This window comes from Fukomys damarensis, unplaced genomic scaffold, assembly GCF_012274545.1.
Source record: "Fukomys damarensis isolate Sample0158 unplaced genomic scaffold, DMR_v1.0_HiC HiC_scaffold_23, whole genome shotgun sequence".
Lineage (NCBI taxonomy): Eukaryota > Metazoa > Chordata > Mammalia > Rodentia > Bathyergidae > Fukomys > Fukomys damarensis.
The window spans coordinates 3,677,268-3,698,240 of NW_022900935.1; the positions used below are offsets into that span (position 1 = coordinate 3,677,268).

Genomic DNA, 20,973 nt, shown 5'->3' on the forward strand with positions numbered 1-20,973 from the left:
AAAAAAAAAAAAAAAAAAATTGCACTTTGCCAGATGCAGTGGCTAAACAGGGGACAGCCGGAACCTATGGGTTTGAGACCAGGATGGGCAACATCCAAGACTCCATCTCCAATAATAACAGCAAAGACAAAGATGCCAGGTCATTTGCTACCAAGTCTGCCTGCACTGCCTCTTTCACTCCTCAGGAAAGCTCTACCTGCAGGTCCCCATTTGGGGGGGGTATAAAAGCCCTTTTATAAAGCCATTTTAAAACAAAACAAAAAAGTTTACAAAAGAAAAAAGATACAGAAAAAGAATAACTTGCTTTGTAATCCCCATTTTTAAAAAGGAAGAAACAGGGCTTCAAAGGAATGCGCTGCTTGGACTCACATAGCTACTAGCCAAAGTCTAAAGGAGGACACGAGAGATACAGTATATCTGAGGTAAAAAAAAAAGTCAAATCCTTGCTTTTGCCTAAACTGAATTCCTGTCTACAATCTAACCCAACAGCTGATCACATGAAGGGAGATACAAATCAGAAGTTTCCGGCACAAGTACGGTTTGTGTTTGTGCTGCCATATGGTTCCAGTTTGCTTCTTCCTCTTCTCCATTAGTTATTAATGTTGAAAAAAATGGTTTAACCAGGAAAAGAAATCTGAGATGAACCCCTCACAAAAACCCAAGAGCCAGACCCGTTCAAGTGCATGGATAATCTAATCCACAGCGCCCTTGTCTCTTAAGAAATGCACCCTTGGACGTTGGTTTAAAAAGGCCAAATGAACACATTCCATCTTTTGATCTGCCTCTTGGATGAGAGCCTGCCACCAGAGAGATAAGAATCGAAAACAGATCCTGCTCACTCAGGCACACGCTCAGATGAGTAACGTTGGTGAAGTCACCGCTTCCAAGAGTCCCGCCTGGCCCCACTCTTGCCATTGAACAACTCTCTGCAGCGAGCCAGAGCACCTGGCAGCCAGCAGAGGGCTCTGTTTATAATCTGTTCCCTCTATTTTGTACAAGGCCCCAAACTTACCCTTTTGTAAAATAAAAAAAAGTAAACACAGCGTTCCTAGCAGCGCATATGCCAATGTTGGAAACATAACAGAGTGTGAAATCAAACACAGGTTTAATCCTGGTCTGCTCTTCTGACCAATGGTGCCCCTTCTAAATCCAGGCACCAGGGTCATAATACCTGCACCAAAGAGAAATTCATTCCATTCACGAAATACTGAGAGCATGCAGCAGGAACTATGCAAGTGGCCAAGATTCTGTCACAAAGGGGAACCATGCAGCCACTGTGATTGCCACGGTTCAGCCACAGAAAGGAATCAGACAGAGGGAATCCCATGCCTAGAAGTCCTAGTGAGGCAAGGAGTGAAACAAACTGAAGACCAAGGACCACGGAGGGGAAAAATCAGTGGTCCAGGAGGTGGCATGGGATGAGTGGCACTGCTGGGGAGCAAAGGAGCCCCCCAAGTGGAGGGGGAAACTAGCACAAGGCCTCTGAGCTAAGCGTGAGAACAGAGGCAGACCTGTGGGCTGCTCCACGTATGAGGGAACCCCTAGCTTGCTGCCTTTAAAAGTTGTAATTTATTCTTTTTTTTTTCCCCAGCTTTAATTGAGTTTATTGGTACATTTTAGGGATACAGTACAGTTACATTCATCGTTGGGATCTTGTACCTCTACATGACAAATCTTGATTCTCATTTTTTTCCCCTTACCTCTGCCCTCCCTTCACCCCCTCCTCCCCTCCCCATCTACAAACACTTTATTTTCATCTTTTCATTCTCTCACATTTTTTTCTTTTCCCTTTTTACTCTTCCCCTGTAATTTATTCTTAATAGGCAACACATTCACATTTTTAGCTGGTTAACTAAAAAAGGAACATGAACACAGGCAGAGAAGAGCAGCCACCAGACCCTACAGCACCCGCCCAATGTCAGAGCAGAGGGAGCCCAGTACAGCTTGTGTGTCCATACTGGTCCCGAGGGCTTACGCCAGCACCGAACAGGAAGGGTGCTGTCCCCGGATCCTTCAGACCTAGCTTCTCTTCTCCTTAAGCAATCACCTGCCTCTCAGTACTGTATCCATTTTCAAAACTTTTACATTTTTATTAGTATAAGTTTGCAGTAATACTGATTATATTCATAATGGGGAGCTGGTATAGCACTGTACTTTTTAAACATAAGTACAAGCTGGACTCCTTATTTGAAGACTGTAACCTGAAGATGTACCATTATTAGAACACTGCTGAGTGTACACACGGACCTTAAGAAGCAACCTCCCCACCTGGGAAGCATGGCCACAAGAGTGAGTCAGGCAGGGTGGTCTGGTTCCCGCAGGCACAGCTACAGGTCAGGCTCCCGGTGAGTGAGGGCCCAGGTGCAGACAAAGCTGGCCAGTGTGGGGAAATCATTTTTGGGCAACAAATGTCTTCTTCTACTTAGAAATGAGTTTTACACATACCATTAACAGCAAAGAGCATTCTCAAGAAACACCAAGTCCCCTCTCCTGGTTTCTTTTCTTCTGCAGGTGCCCCAAACCATCCCTGAGATAAATTAATAAACAAAGGCAAAAACTCCAGGGCTTAGTTTCAGTCATTTATACTCAAGACTCAAAAGCCTCATCTTAGCTGAGAGTAAGAGGTCAGAACAGCTTTCTAAAGGAAGGGTCAAGAAGGGGCAGAACAAAGAGAACACAATTTGAAAGGAGAAATTAAAATCACTATTTTTGAGTTACCCACAGGCACACACAAGGCTCCTGTTGTCCACATGTAACCCTAAGCTTCCTGAAGGGGATGAACCATCCGCACTTGCAGCCTGATTAAATTAACTATTTCCTGGCCAGGACCAGATCTCATCACCTGCCTGCGTACTGAGAGAAGCCAGGGCCTAAATGCCTGTTTTGTTTCTTTGGCAGTACTGGGAGTTAAGCCCAATGGTGCTCTCTCACTGAGCTACCCCCTCAGCCCTTATTTTGAGACAAGGTCTTGCTAGGCTGGCCCCTCAACCTCCCAGGTAGCTGGTGTGCCTGCACCCTCTGATTAAGGACAAGTATCTGAGGACAGAGAACAATAAACAAGCATTTTCAAGTCCCCAAAGAGGTAGAGAACTCCCAGGATAGAAGTCACCTTGGACTTGGTGCCAAGGACTGATGATGGCTTCCTACAGCAGGCAGAGAGGCTCCCACAATTTGGCTGGCACCTCAACCATTCATACAGTCTGTCCAGACCATCTGGTGTCCTCCCCACCTGGAATGGCCTGCCTTCCCCCACTCTATTCCATGCGCCCTAGGTGATCCTGCCAGGACTGAATGGCCACCCTGCCTCTGGCACACATCTTCCCGAAGCCTCCCATGTAAAAGGTCTTCCCGGTTGGCCATACTGGCTTGTGATGCTGGGGTCTCTCCTCAGGGTAAGATGCAGCGGCTAGACCACCTCGTGCCTGGTACAATGCTTCCTGAGTATGGCAAGTGGTGCTGAGCTGTGTAAGACTAGGACCATTTGTGTTGCATTCCAGTGTGTGCGCATGCACACGCGTGTGAGCACAAGTGTGTATATGTGGTACGGGGGATTGAATGAACCCAGGGCCTTCACAATGAGCTATTTCCCCAGCTAAATTGTCTGGCATGGGCTCAAACTTGAGATCTTCCTGCCTCAGCTTCTCAGAGCACTAGAATTACAGGCACTAGTTGAGTTTTGATCTCTGGAAGCCCACATCTGCCTTACAGGAGCCTCTCCAGGAGACAGGATTATGGGAGGGAGGCCAACCATTGACCCCTGCACGGCATTTAATCATCATGCAACCTTCAAAGTTGGACAGAGAGACTTAAGCTCTTACACTCACAGGGTGTGGACTAGCACCTCACACCTCAGCATGCTCCTCCTAGAACCAGGCCTAAGAATGTTCTTACAGGGGTGTTAAGAGTGCCTGGTGGGGGGAGGCCAGTACGCACAAGGAGCTGCAATGCTCCTCCTGGCACTCCACGGTCCTGCCTTCTCGGTCAACTCTGTTCCAGTGCCATCCTGTGTGCTGCACACTTCTTGAGTTGCCTCACAACTTCTTGGGAAAAGGACCAGGCAAAAATACACAAAGTCAGCTCACGTATAAGGCAATCTTCTGCCAGAGACAGGGCAATGTTACCATGGAGGAACTCTACCCTCCGTGTTTGGCATTGCGGAAGTCATGACTAGAACGGCAGCGGAGATTCGCAGTGTCCCAGGTGTGTAGGCATGTCACACACGTTCTCATGTCGTCGTCACAACAGCCCTGCAGGACGAGGTGGAAATCTCAGGTCCCAAGTTATTATTTGCAGATGAGGCAAACAAGGCACAGAGAGGTTAAGTAACTTGGCTAAATTCACAGTTAGGAGGCGGCAAAGCCAAAATCCAGAGACTCCACCCAAGGCCAGAGTCCCTAGCCTCTTGCTTGGCAAGTCACCGGAGGACAAAAGCATTTCAGCTCAGAGTCACCAACTGAATGGTGGCAGAGAGCATCTGGTAAGACTAGGATTCGGCACAATGAGGTCAGTGTGAACCAGACCTCTTGTAAAACCTCCTGAGACGAAGCAGTGAGGCCTCCTTGCTGGGCAGACTGTGGAAACCAGTCTGTTTCCTCACTTTTGGGTACCAAAGGCAAGACCTGGCCTTATAAACATGTGTATGTCAAGTGTTCACCCCTAAACCTCAAGTTTGGATGAAACCAATGAATGGGCTATGGGTAGGCTACCACAGAAATACATACAATAAACTCTAGCAGGGACATCTTTGAAGAGGGCAAGCAGACAGGGCAATGCCAAGGGCCTGGGGGCACAGGCTGGTACTTCCAGTGCTCTTGGAATCTAAGATGGAAGGATGACAAATTCAAGCCCAGTCTGGACACTTTAGCAGATCTTGTCTCAAAAGAACAAAAAAATGACACTGGTGATTTAGCACTAGCACAATGGCCCTGGATTCAATCCCCAGTACACTACCTTACCCTGCCCCACCTTTCCAAAACAAAGCAAAAAAGAAGGCAATGCCTTAGACAGGGCCTGTTCCTCTCATTTGGGTTGGCTCTGGGGACAGACACACACGATAGTCACTCACGTATTAATTCTAGAGATGAAGCCCAGAAATCGGTGAGGTCTGTTCAGCGTTAACAGGACACCGGCTGGAATGTGACATCAGCGAATCACAGAACCAGGCCAACATGGACAGTGGTAAGGCAGGTGGTTCTTTCGATTCTGAAACCTCACAAGACATGTTGCAGTCCAGGAGGATTTGCCCAGACTCCAAGTACAAGGGAGAAGAAGAGTCGATGCGGACTACAGCCATGTCCTTCCTGCAGGGACCCTGCCAATCACGCCTGGGACAAAGCAGCAGCAGGGGATCATGAGCCCAGAGCCACTGAGCCAGATGCCAGAATCCTGGTTCCTTCTATCACGTACTCTACCAAGCCTCTCAAGAACACAGGCTTATAGTAGCCCCGGCAGTTCGCCTTCAGAGCAGAATCGCTTGTGTGTCTGTGTCTGCATGGGGCTGGCAAGGCATAGGAGGCTGGTGCTGAGGTACACTTGGAACAAGTCAGCGCGCCTTTCCCCCTTCTACCAGAGCATAAAGCATCCTGCTGGCTGCAACATTTCACATTGGATTCCTTCCGCTAGAAGTGTCTCACTGGGTCTTGTAATTATACTGAGTCATCCATTGAAATGACCACACATGGACAAATAAAAACCTGTACTTCTTCCCACTGTGGATACGATCAGCTCCACTCAGGAGCAACTGATGTGTTCTCCTGCTGGCTGGGTCTCCTAGCATAAAGGGCTTCTGTTTCTTCACTTTGGCTCATTAGGAAGTAAAAAAATTTGTGGTTCCAGATAAAATTCACCTATATTTATTAGGGATTAAGGACACAGACAGGGTCCCCACTCTCGAGGAACTCAAGGTTTAAGAGTAAAGAGGAGCACAAATGAGGATCAACATGTCATGCAAGCTCTGAAGAGAGAACATCCTGGGTTCAAGGGAGGTGAAGAGGGAACAGCTTGGTGAGCTGCTTTAGAGGTGGGAAGGAACTGGGGGACTGGAGATGTCTTGCAGGAGCTCACACCCAAGCTGAATTCCAAAAGTGAAGCAGGAGTGTGGCAGCAGAGGCTACAGGGCAGCTCATGTCACTGAAGCCTGGAAGGGGTGACCATCGTGCAAGAGAGGCAGCACGGGATACCGAACGCTGACAGCCGCACAAGTCTGCAGAGATGTGAAAATCCACTGGACAGCACACTGTAAAGGCGTGAGGTCCATGGAGCTGCTGCTTAAAAAAAGAGAAAAGGTAATCAAGGCAGAAGCTACTCTGGACAGAGGGCAGCATGGGTCCAAGATAGCACACTACATCCAGGGTGCTCTAAGTTCAAGACAAATGCAGGTGAGAGTGGATCATGTGAGCCAGGTTGGAGTCAGTGGAAGTGGCCAGAGCAGCACCATCTTCCTCTTCATCATCGGTTTTAGCTATCTGGCTACCCTTACAATCAAGGGTCCTCCTGCATGGAAAGAAATTAGTGCAGCACAGGTGACTCAAGGCAAGGCTTGATTAGGTGACCACTTGGGCATCTCTGTCCCTGGTTTACTCAAGTTCTAGAACTGTGTTTGAAAAAAAAACTACACTAGCCTAGGAAGTGCTTTCCAGCTTCAGGATTCTACAAAGTTTCATGGTCAAGGTTCAGTCAGTTTCCTTGGTATCTGTATGATCACCCAGACACAGCTTAAGAGTTTATCAAAAGTCTGTGACACTTTTCCTAAAATAACAGCTTTAATGAACAAGGCACTCTGAGGTACAAAAAAGACCAAGGCCTGGCCCTGCCCTTGGCTCACAGTGGTGGGACACAGACACAGGCAGCACGAGTGAATTTTCACACTATGGGGATGAAGAGAAAATCTTGGGACATTGTAAATTTCCCCTCTAAACTTCATGAAAAACTTTTGGGGGCTGTGGATTTAGCTTAGTTGCAGTGCACCTGCCTCCCAAGCACAAGGTCCTGAGTTCGATCCCTGGTACCAAACAACAACAACAACAACAACAACACTCTTAGGAAAATGTCTATGTTTGGTACAGAATCCAGATTTCTCCTCTTCTCCAGGACAGATCTCCTCCCCACCCACTGCCACGTCCCAGTGGCACAGGTCTTCACTGATTTCAGATAAAAACCTACTCATGTAGCTGACACCCCGCCACTGGTAGCTGGCGTATCACCTTTCAAAGGACTGAGATGGGGGATCTGGAACCTTGGGCCCCTTCCAGACGGCCCAACTCCAAACTACTTCCGGACATCCAGGCTTTCAGGGCTCCCTAGCACATTCTTGTCCTAGTTCAAATGTCAAAGAACACAGACTGAGCGTGCCACGTTACTTCTCAAGAACTTTAAACCTATGTACAAAAGACTGTCCACGGGGTGGTCAGGCACTCCACACTCGGGCCACTCAGGCCAGTGCCTGAGTGACGTCTGGCTAACAGCTCTCAGAAAGGAGGCGCTTTTGCCTCTGGTCCTTAGGGAAGTGGAGGCTCTCTCTTTATTGCACTCATGTCTCGCATCTGTGAGTGGCCTCACTGCCCTCAGCCGTAATACAAGCACGGAAGCCCCGGGTATCAAAGTTCCCTAACCAGCCAGTGCCAGGTGGCTTCCCTTTCCCTGTCATCAACCACAAGGCAGAGTCTTACTGAAAGCAATATTCATCAGGCCCTCCTCAATAGAAGCTCTCCAAACACTGTCCTCTGGTTTTCCAACAGCAATGGGTTTCCAAAAAGTTCCTGAAGGAACTAGAATGACCTTGTATTAGAAAATTTTATGAGACCAAGGCCAGGAGCAGGGATCTGTGCATTTCAGGTGAGGTGGGTGGGGAAGCCAACTGGCTCCAAGTGACAAGAACCACGTATCTTCTTCACCTCTGGACAGTGTAGCCTCTGTTACTGCTGTGTCTGGATGCCCCCCACCCCAAGCCTCATGAGGTCATAGGTGGGGCTTTTATGGAGGTAGCTGGATCTAGTTTATGTGGCCCTGGAACTGATTCATAGTGCAATGCTAAACTCAAGGGCCCTAGGATTAAGGGTGTGAGTGCTACTCACCCTAAGTAGCCTGGATAAGATAAAATGGGCCAAAAGATGCTGTTAAGGTCTCTCACTGCACTGCTAGCTTTCTGCCACCATGAACTGTTTCTCCTTTGCCATGTACCAGCCAACGACAGACTGAAATCTCTACAAACTATACACTAAATAAGCCTTTCCTCCTGTAACTTCGGGTGTCAGGTATAGCCTCTTATTCCTTATCCTGATCTTTCCAGTTCAGATTCCTTTTTTTTTGCTGGAGCATCAAGCTTTATAGCAGACATGCCTGGCCCCAAGCACTCATGGTCAAGTCCACACAAGGGAAATGGGGCATGGAGGGGAGCAGGGAGGCCGCTCCGCACCTACAAGGAGGTGGCTGAGGACCTACTGTGGCTCTGAGCAGGGGTGAGAGGGTGGAGGCCCGGCTCAGCCTGAGGCCCACTGTCCAGAGTCAGAGATCAGCCAGAGTCACGTCACTTGTGTACAGTGCGAGATCGTGTCTTCCAGAGTTGCAAAAGTGACTGCGAGGGCCTGTGGGGGGCCTCGGGTCCATGAGTGTGCGGCAGTGTGCAGAGGGGCACCTGGCCCTGGCCCTGGCCCGCCTGCTGCCCAGGGCTGCTTGGGGCCACTCCAGGTCTGCTCCATGGCTGGCCGCTCAAAGGCCCCACTCTGACTCACGAAGAAATCCGAAGGCTGGGCAAACTCGGGATCTCACTCAGCCTGGAGAGCTGACTGCTTCTTGGGCCAGTGTCCAAAGGAAAACTCTTTCCCTCGGTCCCACTCCCGGATGTGTAGCACCCCAGGCCAGGTGTCCCTCCTCTCCTGGGTGATGATCTCTACTCTGCTGCTCTGGGTGGGGTTGGTGCTCTTCCTCCTCCCACTGCTGGCGCTGAAGCTCCTTCATGTCCTCTGACAGCAGCATCTTCTCATTAGCAGGACTCACGAAAAGTCTCCCCTGAAGGTTCTTGTCCATCTCCAGCAGGTCTAGCAAATCCTTTCTCATGCAGCACTGGGATCGCCCCAGAGTCCACATAATCCACCCGGGGGTTCTGGGGAGGGGGCACATCTCTGTAAGGAACATCGTCATCCTCGTCCCTGCTGTCCACCTTCCAGGGCTCTCTACTGGCGCCCAGCGCCTCCATTTCTCTGTGGTTGTCTATGATCTTCTGGGTGAAGTCTACGAGGTACACACCCTCCACTCCTTCATCTTGCTTTGTCTCAAGTCTTCTGCTCCGCACCCTTCTCAGCTTGATTTGAAATTCCTGCATTCTGCTTGCTCCAGATATTTTGTTTCTTATTAGTTTAGATGTCTTTGGTTTTCCCCAAACTCCAGAATCTTTTAGACGTTTTCCTTGCTTGAATTCTTCTGAAGATGTACTAACGAGGATGCCGTGACGTCCAAAGGCTTTTTTCTCTGGTCCATGAACACAGACTCCCTAAGATTCTTTCCTCACGCACTCTCCGCTTACAGCACAGCTGCCCATGAAGCAGAGTACAGGAGAGCCAACTTCTGCTCATTTTGCCGAGAGGACAGCATGGCACTCTGGATCCCTGTCCACCTACAGGGCCTTCAAATGTCAGGTACTACCGCAGGGACGCTGGGAGCATTCCTTGCCACTTTCCAATGTGCGGTCAAATTAAAAGAAGGAGGAGGATAAAAAAACTCAAAGAGTATGTTTACAAATGATTCCAGAACTTAAATTTCCTGTACATAAGCAGAATAAAAACCAAGACGTAGAGGTGGGGCAAACTGCTCCAAACAAAAGTAGGGGCTCTTTTGAGGAGACTTGCTGAGTGGCAAACATTTTGGAAAGAAGGAATTTTAAACAAAAACACAGAAGGGCAGAGACTAGAGGCAGAAGAGCTGTGCACACAGCTGAGAAGCCCTTTAATTGGGGAAAAATTTGCAAAGCCTGCAGAGCATCGGCAGATCTTCAGAACGGAAAGAATGTGGAAACCAGCAGAGTAGTCACAAGTTGGATTCTGTTAAGACACTCCTGCCAGGAAGGAAGCCTGGATCTCTACTCGCCACCTTTTCAGCAGCCCCAAAGGCTACGCCTTGGTGGTACAGCCCTTGCTTAGCATGCTTGAGGCCAAAGGTTCAATCCCCAGAACTGCAACAATAACAGAGTTCTGTAAAAGCAGCATAAGGGGACCCCTGGGCTGGATGCACCCTTAGGCACTTCTATGGCACACAGGAAAGCTCTCCTGGCGTTTTAAGGCAGATACAGAACCTAGGGGAAAACTAACCAACCCCACGGATCTAGGTGCTCATCTTTCTGTTTGCATGTATGTACCACAGAGAATCTCCAAAATTATTTCCTAAAGTATGTAAATATCTTGTATGTGGACAGGTGATCTGCAGTGGCACAAGAAAGGTATATCATCCTCCTAGTCCACACAGGGGGACACCTTTTATTTGACTCCCAGCTGGAAGAAGTAGAAGTGGTTTTCTCCAAGTGGCTGATTCCCTTCTGATCCTTTTCTTTCTGGGATGTCACAAAGTTTAATGCAATTTGGGGGTGTGTCTTCTTTAAATCGGTCATTTATTTCTGAGGATATACCCCACACAGTTATGAGTTACCAAATCTTAAATTATAAGGACAACAACATTAGGAGCAAGGTCCGGTCTCTCTACCCTTCTTGGTCCAAACCTAGGAGGTTCAGGAAAGAGTGTCAGTCAGGTATTTAGTTTCCTCTGGAGCAGCCCATGCAGAGCTGGGAAGATGACCACAGGCCCTGAGAAAGCACCTGCAGGCCAGCCAGGAAGGTCTTGGTCCTGCGACATCAAAGACAATGGGGGAGGGCTGCACAGTGAGAGAGCACCTGGTCTCAACAAGCCTCCAGAGCTGCACTTCCTGCGGGGACTGGTGTGGGCTTTCCCAGGGGCAGGCACTGGGCAAAGGGCTCACAAGTTCCCATTTAGCTATGATCTTAAAACTACAGACAGCCAGTGTCTGTCCCTGAGAAGTCTTGAGTAGGAGCAAAGAGCTGATCTCAGCAGGAGTGAGTGACCACTACCTGTTGCTGGCCAGGGATGCATGAGGTTCAATCAAGGCCTAATGCTTACAAGACTCTGAGTTTTTCCCCACCAGAATTCTGGTATATACCTAGCTGTGTGTGTTTCTCTCCACGAGTATGAGCTCTTTACCAGGCATTCCAACCCTGGTGCTTCAGTCCAGACAGGGTTTAGCACTCAGCAGGGACTTCAGCAGGGGCATGCTGACCATCCATGTGTGTGTGACACTGGGGATACAAAGGGGGACAGACACACTCAACCCCTGCCGTCAGCAAGCTTAGTATGCAATCAATGGGTTCCAACACGCAGTACAGGTGAGTGCCACAGTTGGGGGGGAGAGACAAGAGGGTGATTTGGGGCCCAAGAGGGATGTGGAAGATGAGGGGCTAGTGTGGAGATGTGTCCTGGGAAAGGAGTCAATACAAAGGTCCAACCACACTGGGCACAGGCTGTGGGGCGCCTTCTCTGGATCTGATCCTCACAACATGACAGTTTCGGGTCTCAGTGGGACAGGCAGGATCAGAAGCACACTTCTGAGACTTTACTCTGGTTGCAGACTTGCCTGGGGCAGATGAGAAATTGACCTACGACTCTAGTCAGCTGGGGAAGGGGGGCAGCAGTAAAATGTTCACTGAGTCACTCGGAAGTGAGGGTCGGAACAAACTCACCCAAAGGCTGGAAGGGAATGGGTGACCACTTTGGGCACATAACCTCCACGCCTGTCTACCTTTCTCCTGGCAGCAACTTACTCTTGGCAGCAACTCTCTCAAAGCACATGCCTTACTTAACACCCCCAGTGTCAAGACCCAAGAAGTACTGGGGTAACAGCAGCCAAGGTCCTTGCCATGGTGAGGGCAGAGCACATTCGCTGCTCCACTCCTGGCTGGAAGAAGGCTCACCTCAGAAGGCCTGATGGAGAAGCAGAAACCCACTCTTCTAGCCAGAAAAATGCAGTCCCTGTCTGATGAGGGGTGCACACAACCCCCTGAAAGGCCAACTGACCGGACTGGGAAAGGCAAGGGGTCCAAGCTGCCCCTGTTGCTACCTTTTTCCTCCACTCACCTCAGATTACAGTAATTCATAAGGCAAGTTCACTGTCACCTCCTGTCTCATCGTCACCACAGGGAGCAGCACTCTACACAAAGCAACTGACCAAACTCTTCCCGCACGGCTTCCTGTAGCTGTCCCCCTCGAGAACAAGTAAGTTTATAGTTCTCCCACTGCACAGGTGAGGAAATAGCCTAGGGCTGAGGGTGCTTATTCAGGGTCACCTAGGTATTTAGGCTGTACCCAGACCTGGCCAACTCACGATTTACTGCCTTTCCATGAATTGCCACCTGCGAAGGCTGATGTCTTCCAAGTTACTGCTCAGCACCAGCAGGCATGTGTGTCTCTTCATCCCCCAGTCTCAGATTACTCAGCTTGGAAAACCTAATACAAAGTCCTCTCCTCCCAGAGTGTGGGCCAGTGTGTTTACTGATTCGTCAACTCATTCATTTAAGGTCCACACACGGCCAAGCACTGTGTTAGGATCTTGGGCTATAGATAAACATTTATGACTGCCTTCCACAGGGGCTTAGGTGCTAAGAATACAAAATTAATAGAAAGTGTTTTAAGCCAACCTCTTTGAGTGATTCAACTCGGAGATGCAGCTGCCCCCAACATGCACATTTTGAAGTGGGAAGGTCAGTAAGGTAGATATAAAAAAGCAGGTAAAGCATAAGCCAATTTAAAATGCCTGCTACACGTCTGTCTCTCTTCCAACTTACACTCAACACACACAGAGAGGAAAAAACTACTTGTTTGAAGGATAATCATTTCCAGCCTGGGGCAAGTCTCCTGAAGGGTTTTGTTCTGGAGCACTAGTGTTATTTTAGCTTCCAGTCAACAGTAATTAAGTGCCCCAATGCAATCAGAAAGTGGGAGAGGGAGATTAACGATAATTAAATCTCTTCTGTATTTTGGCTCAGGACCTCTCCTCGGAGTGGCCTGCTGTCATATACTTACTCAAAGCCTCCATCTGACAAAACTCCCACCACCGCCATCTGTAACTTCAATTCTGGTCTTAGCTTGAAGGTTTCAATTACATAAAAGGTAATGGGCCCACCAGGACCTGGCAGTCTGGAGCCTGACAATCTTATCTCTTCTCTAGCACACAAAGCATCCAGAATTCGCTCGGCGGTCATTTGCAGAGACTGATTTTAGGGGGGCTCAGGGGTAGACAGCCGCTGCCAAGGTGGCACCCGCTCAGCCCTTCGTGAAGCCTCTGGCAGGCAGGCTCTGCGAGTGTTATGACTGACAGGGTCGCTAATGAGCCTTAATTGTGAGCTCAGCAGGCCCAGGAAGGCAGCCACAGATGTGGCAAGGGGATGACTGCAAACCGCCTCATTAGTGCATAAAATGTCTAGCCTGATGGGGGCCAATGACCCAAAAGGAGGAGGGTGGAACCATTCTTCAGCCTCGATCCTGCACCCTTTCTGAAGCTCTGAAAGACCTTTCTGTAAGCAACACTTAGCCTCTGGGTGTAAGGGAGCCCCCCGCCACCACAGTGCTGCTGCTTGGTGGTGGCACCGGACTTTGGGGTCAGTGTCATTACCACGGCTGCTTCCGTGTCCAACAGCATTTCACCCTTAACAATGGAAGCCCAGAACAGGACACCCCTGCAATGTGGAAATGGGAAAACTACACTCTACAAAGACCGAGTAACTTCTTGCTGGTGCCAACCACCATGAAGATATCTGCATTCAGAGTCATTCACCTGCTGGTGATCTGCGGTGACAAGGAGAAAGCTATTCCTAGATTGGCTGTGGGCACAGACAGGCTTCAGACTGACACCTGCTGGGAATGATCCTGACTCTACTCCTAAGCAATTAGCTATGACACTGTGACCAACTACGAAACTTGTTTCCTCACCTATGAAATGAAGGCTAAACTTGTGGTGTGTGGCTTAAATAAGTGAAACACGTAAATGATCTAGAGCAGTACTTGACACACCACAGTCATGTAGTAAAAACCAGGAGTCCAGTGGGCCACTTGTGCAAGTCTGATGCAACTGCAGAATCCACGCAGACAGCGACTATAAGTCAAGTACTACCTAGCAACTTATATCCATGACCTCCAATTCTTGAGGTCAAACCGCGGCTCATAGGTCATACAGATAAGACACCATGAGAACTGAGCTTGAGTGGGCCTTTCAATTTGGAGGAACCCAATCATCTGACACCCCAGTGCTCCTAAGTGAACACCTTAGATAACCAACTCAGGCTAGCAGTCTAGCTACAGCTAACCAAGAATTTGACAGAATCCTCAGTATGTTAAATTAGGCTAAATGTGGCTGACAAATAAAGGGGTAGTGATGGTGGGGTTCCATTAGATAACCAATCTGTTTCCAAGAATTATGCAATAGCCTGGAGTAGTGGCACACACCTGTAAATCCTGCACTTAGGAGGCTAAGGCAGGAAGACTGCCACAGGTTTGAGGCCAGCCTGGCCTACATAGTAAGTTCAAAGCCAGCCTGAACTATACAGTGGAACCCTGCTTTAAAAAAAAAAAAAAAGTGTGCAAAACCAGCACTTTGCTATGAGCCTTGCCTACTCCTTAGCTAGTGGTATGTATAGGTGTCTTCTCCATCAGGGGTCATGAATAGCCATGAGGTGTGCCGCTCCAGTGGCCTGCATCTGAGCAGACTCAGGATAGGTCTAGAGAGGGAAAATGGCCATGAACAGAGGATCAATAAGCAACTGCGAAAGATCCATGGAAGTTTGGACTTGGGGAACGAATACACTGGCAATGTGAGGGACGGGGAAGATCAGAGATGTGGGTTCAAGACAGAGAAAAGATATTTAAAAGAAGTAGGGGGGAAAAGATCAGTGGTTCTAGAAAGGTGGAGGAAGGTAACTGCAGAAGGCTAGAAGCAAGATGTGGGATACTGTGGAGAGCAGAAGGGATCCTGAAGATCTGGATTTCACAGCCAGCCTGGTACCCCAGATGGCTAGAGTGTAGGCGAGGAGGTCTAATGATCTGTGACGCTTCAGAGTCAGCCGGCTTGTCCTTAGACACGGGGATCAATCCGTCTCCTCCCTGTCAATCATCCACTACTCACTTTGTGTAGCTCTCATCCCTTCCCTCCTCCCACTCCACAGACAATCCAAAGACATAGCAATGGCAGAAGAAAGCCCAGTCAGGGAACTGAAGAAGGGAGAAAAGTGCCGAGCAGTGGAAAATACCCAGGCCTACCAGGAAACTCCCAGCAGCCCACCAGGTGCGGAGACTAGGACACACGGTGCGAGAGCTCCCTGGTCTCTGCACAGTGAAAACCAGTGGGTCACAGCCCCTCTCTGACCTCATCTCTATGTGCTCTGGGACTGAGGGTAGCTTCCTATTTGGACAGCTTTACCTTGACAGTTCAGAGATGAGAGTGAATGCTTTTTATGACCATGGGATAGGGCTCAGTGGAAGGCCTTCTTCCTGCTTCCAGGTTAAACAAAATGTTGAGTTCTAAAACAACTTGCAATGGAAGCCATAGCTGGGACTGTGCTCGCCTGTGAAGACAGAGCCCAAACACTGCTGGGCATCAGGGCACAGTGTCAGGCTGATGAAACCCAGGGCAAGCCCATAGGGCCCAGAAAGCCAATGAAGTAATAAAAGCAAAAGCCAGGGCTTACTGAGCCCTGCTAGGCACTTGTTAGCACTTGAAGTGCATTTCCGGGACATCACAACTGTCCCATGAATTCAGTTTTACTGCTACCTTAAGACAGAGGGCTACCAAGAGAGTTGAAGCAACCTGCCCCAGGTCTCGGAGCTGGACGCTGCCCCACCAGGCCTCCGTCCCAGTCAGCTGGAAGCCCCCACCTATCCTGCATCCTATACGTATTTACCAAAGCAGGAGTACAAGTAGGCACAGACCTGAGAGGATTCGATGCCTCTTCTGCCAGCAAAAGGGCTTGGAAGTAGTGACTTCAACAGAAAGATGCCTATGGGGATGTTCTTCTAGCTCCTGACTCTCAGACAGAGAATCTGAGTGGATGGGACACCATCAGGCTGTCACTTCACAGAGGAGACAGAGGCGGAGGAGCACCTGCCAGCCCAAAACAAGTTGGGGCAGACCCAAAGCTGCTCTCCAGGCTTCCTGGCTTCCAGTAAGATGTGCTAAGTCATCTTAATGTACACAATGCTTGCTTGCTTTCCACCTGCCTTTTCCTTTGCTATTGAAGGAGCCAGAACTAAGGGATAAGGACAGAAGTTTCTGAAGCAGTTTTCTATTTGCAAGAAATGGAAAAAAAAAATGTTCAAGTTAAGCTAAGCTTTTTCCTACTACTTTTTACCAAAGTGTCATGAAAAATTTAAAAACTTGGCTAACGTCACACTTACAGCCATAATCAAAATGGTCTAGAATCCAGCTCCTCTGATACGCAAGTTACAGACCTTTCCAGGAAACCAATGTTTCCCAAAGTGCTTTTCATGAAAATAAACTGAGGAAATGCTGAGTTAAAGGAAAGCAAATTCTTTTCTTTCTTGCCTCTCTGATTGCAGAACTTCTAAGGATCTTTGGTAGAAAAATGTGTCAGCTTTCTCCCAGTCATTCACTGCTCAAAAGACTCAATCCCAGGGAAGCCACCCATTTCCTTAGGAAGTCAGGAACCTGCAGTGCAGGAACAAAAAGCATCCACTGATCAGAAGGGTCATCTGAAGGAACTTTTCCAGCCATCTACTTTGCTTCCGTTTTGAACTTCTCTAATTACTACTGACGGCAAGGAGCTGTATGTTGGATGTCTGAGTGTCTTTCTCTGGGCACTGCCTCTCTGAGTGGCCAGCTGTTCGTATCCCTGTTTCTTATCACCCGACGAGCGGGTAAGAGTCCTGATGTCAGGCTGCTGGGTGCCAAGCCAGTCTCTTCCTGGTGTCCGGGACAAGGTTCTGACGCCCCTGCTCCTTCGCCCGTTCACGTGGTGAGAATGACAACCTGAGGTGAGGAGTTCTGATGCTCCTGAGAGGTAAGTTCTTTGCCAAGAAGCACAATTATTTTTCAATGCATTCTTTGCCTTTTATTTCATGTAAAAGTTTTAAGTTAAATTTGCATGTGGTCAAAGCTATCATTTTAAAATTAGTTTACAAGGCTTACAAAGGCCTCCCCTTTCTCAATATTAGGCGTTATCAGTGTTTTCTCTCACGTCTTTTGGGACTAGTTTATAGTTTATTCTTTGGTCCATGAGCGTATGACTACCTGCTGTGCAACAGAGATTAAGTTTGTATTTCTTTAAACTGTTAGTTGTCAAATACACATCATGAATATCACTTGTAATTATTCAAAGTTCTTACAATTCTTATTTACTGAAAGAAAAGTAACAAACTATTCATATTTGGGCAGAATGCTTTGTTGAAAAGTACCTTTCCCCCAGATGCACACAATGCAAAGCATGTGTCTGGATCGCTGTCATAGGTGGCAACTTGTCTCCTCTAAATTGAATGACAAGGGATTACTGTTCTGCACATAACAGGCCTCAGTGGAATTCCTACCACTTCTGGCCACATTTATGGGGGACAGCAGGGCAGCTAAGCGCACCCAGGAAGCCCATTTAAGCAAACCATTTCTTCTTGGTTGGGAGGGTTGCTGGCTGCCACCCTGACACAGGCCAGGGGCTACATCTTTAGGTGGCAGGGTCCCCATTTTAACAACAGACTGGGGTTACAAAGGGCCACCAATGCCAGAAAGCAGTGCTGGCAGAGAACAGAGGGCCAGGTCTGCACCAAAGCCTGGGGTTTGCTTTCTCCATCTCCACTTTACTCCCAACAGCTGCAGTTGCTTAGAGTAGGAGGCTGGCATGAAAAGGCTCACCACAACTTTCCAAGGATGGCATTCATTAAGATGCTGCCGGAGGCCTTTGGCTAGAATGTCTTCCCCTTGTAAAAGGGAAACTGTAGCACAATGTCACCCGCAGAAAGGCTCAGAGTAAGTCTGGAAACTCCAGGACACCCCGACTGTGCAGGGTTGGTGCACAGCACTGATCATTTGCTCTGTTCCTGCCCCTATCCCAGAGACAGTATCAGGCTGAGCAGAGAAAACTTCCTAGCAGCCCTAGGATGAATGGGAGACTGGAAGCCAAGCTCTCCCACCTTGATGTAAATCTTTCCAGAAGTATCCCTGGGCACTGGATGGGGGATCCAGCAGAGGCCTTGCTTCCTAGGCAGGGATCTAGAGCACACCAAGAGGTACAGAGAAGCCCCAGGGAGACAACGCCTGCCCTCCCGGAGCACCAGCCTGACTCAAGACTTTGGTGGAGGAAATGTTACTTATCTATGAAGATGTGTCCATGTTCTGAACTGGGACACAATTCTTAAAAAAGGTAAAACATAAAATTTCTTCCTTGAGACAGGCACTTTGAATTTGCCCCTCAAAACTCCAAAGATGGGAATTTTCTCTCCTATACTCCAAGTACAGGGTAAGAACCTGAGAAGCTCCAAGGGGCACATCATTAGGAGGCACTTAAAAGGGTTGAGCAACCAGTCAGAAGAGTGACCAGATACATGCCGGGAGGGGGCATGGCCGTTACAGAGCCTCTCTTACCTGTGCATGGCAGTGAAACAGGTAGATATGCCCTTTTATCCTGTTCAAAGACACAGGCAGGCCAAGGACTCAGGCCGAGTCCTCCTACCAGAAATCCCCCACTTCCTGTCAGCTCTCCTGAGCAAGGTTTTTCATCTTTGTCACCACTGCACCCTCAGTACCAAGAACACATCGCGCACACAGTAGATGTTAAACACCTCAGAAAGAACAGATCAGTTCTGTGCTCTTGGTACTCATCCCCGGAGCTAATTATCTGGTGAGTGACCAGTGGTCCAAGAGAATCCAACCAAGATCATGGCTTACAGGGCTCAAGTTCTGGAGGCCCTATCTTCTTCCAGAAGTATCCCTGGAAGTATTGTGGAAGGGGACCAAGAAATAAAGGCTGTACACTTCAGCTCAGGGCTAAGCACAGCACTAACCTGTAGGAGGTGGGCTGATGTGACTGAACCGATAAAAAAGATCTTGCCCAGCCCTCAAGACTTGAGAGACCAAGGAAGGGGTGGTGTCTTGGGTCTCCAAGCCCAGCACACTTTCCTCACCTGGGGACAGAACCGAATTTCTGTTTCAGTCCACAGCTGTCACTGAAAAAATCATTTCCAGATTTTATTGATTTAACTCTTAAGAGACCAAAAACTGATTAACAGTGCTTAGCATCTATCTGCTACTCTGCTAATCAATACCATTAATAAACTATTAGCTTCAGTATTAGTCTTAATTTCAGGAATTGATCACAAAAGTGTAAGCTGGCTCCCAGGTTGCTTCATGGACACAAATTCTTGGATGTACATGCATCAGGTGTATACTCCACTGCTCTCGAGGCCCGAACACCTATAGGTGCTTGCATACTCCAGCCTTCTGATCTGTCACCTCAGGCTCCCTTCAAGCATCATGCTGGAAGGGTCACTAGCGGGGACAGGTAGTGCTGAGGCTGGCAGTGCAAAGTCCAATGCCCAGCTGGCCCTTCTATGGGCCATTCTGGCTCCTAAAAAGAGGAATATGCTGAACTAAAAACCGATCAAGTTATCAGCTCCTTGATAAAACATTGGAATGTCTGTTGCCCTTCTACCCACAGGCCTAGCCAAGGTGGTCTGCAGAAGTCTTCCCTTTGCTTGAGTAAAATCCGGGGAGACCCAAGAACCATGACTTCAGGTGACTACAGAAAAAAGGAAGAAATGGAGCTAAAATAATGAAGTGACCACCGTTTACAAGCACTGACTTTCTGGCCTGGCTAAACAGATTTGTTGCTATTTTTGGTTTGCTCTTAAAAAGGCAATGGACTGATGGCCTGCCAGGTGCCAATCTGCAGAGACAAACTCCTTCCTCAGCTTGGAGCTCAAAATACACTCTGGTCAACCCTTGTTGCCAATGTGCAGAGTAAGGCCATAGAAGGTCAAAGTCTAGGAAGCCAAGGGAGCATCTTCACATCACATGATTCTTAGCCCACACAGATGTGTGGGTATTTTTGAAATGGCTTAACAGATTTTGGCTAGCTTCACTCTAGCACAATAGGATTAATATGAAATGAAATGATGTTTTGGCCATCTGCAAAGGACGGTCATTTCCCACCAATCAGAGCATGCATCATAATCCCAAGCAGTAAAAGCTCTGATGCTGGAAAGAAAAAAGAAAGCTGATCTGGCATGATAAATCATGCTGCTTCGGCCTGGCTGCCGAGCATACACATTTCTCTTTAATGCCGCTTGGTAATCGGACCACTGGTGGATCGGATAAATTCCCCTACAGTTCCCTGGCTCTGACATCTAAGTGTGGCCAACCCGCTCCTGGGGAACAATGGCAAATCCCAGCATTCTTGTCAATCTTAGAATTGGAAACTTTTCTTAAAACCACTAGGGTCCCCTCACCGCTCTGGGCAGGTGAGCAGGGGCAAACGACCGTGTCTGCACAGGGCCTAGCAACGGCCGCTGAGGAAGCACTGATGGATCCCAGATGATGGGAAACAAAGGCCCGGAAACTGCTCTTACACAGGCTCCACGCAGTGTGGGCTTTCTGAAGTTACAGTCTGGGGAAGAAACTAAAACTGCATGTGAAGTTCAGAGCCACAGCAGGACACTCAGCACAGAACGACTTTGGCAGAATAGAAGAATTTTGCAAATTTGGTTAAAAAGTAGAAAACAAAACAAGCCAGGCATGGTGACACATTCCTGTGCAGCTCAGGTAGGAGGACTGAAAATTTGAGTCCAACCTCGGCGACTTAGCAATTCTTGTTTTGAAATAAAAAATAAAAAAAGGACTGGGGAAACAGCTTGGTGTAAATGGCCCGAGCATTGAACACTGTGATCACGGGGGAAAAGTTAAAAAAAAAAAAAAAAGGAGAAAAC

General features: G+C 48.4%; 1 protein-coding gene and 1 pseudogene across 8 annotated transcripts in view; both read right to left on the reverse strand.

Annotated features, from left to right (window-relative positions):
• The window catches only part of Capzb (capping actin protein of muscle Z-line subunit beta), a 122,169-nt gene that overhangs the window by 44,142 nt on the left and 57,054 nt on the right, over nucleotides 1-20,973 (reverse strand). The gene's annotated exons all lie outside the window — the stretch shown is intronic.
• Nucleotides 8,230-9,574, reverse strand: LOC104855390 (annotated as a pseudogene).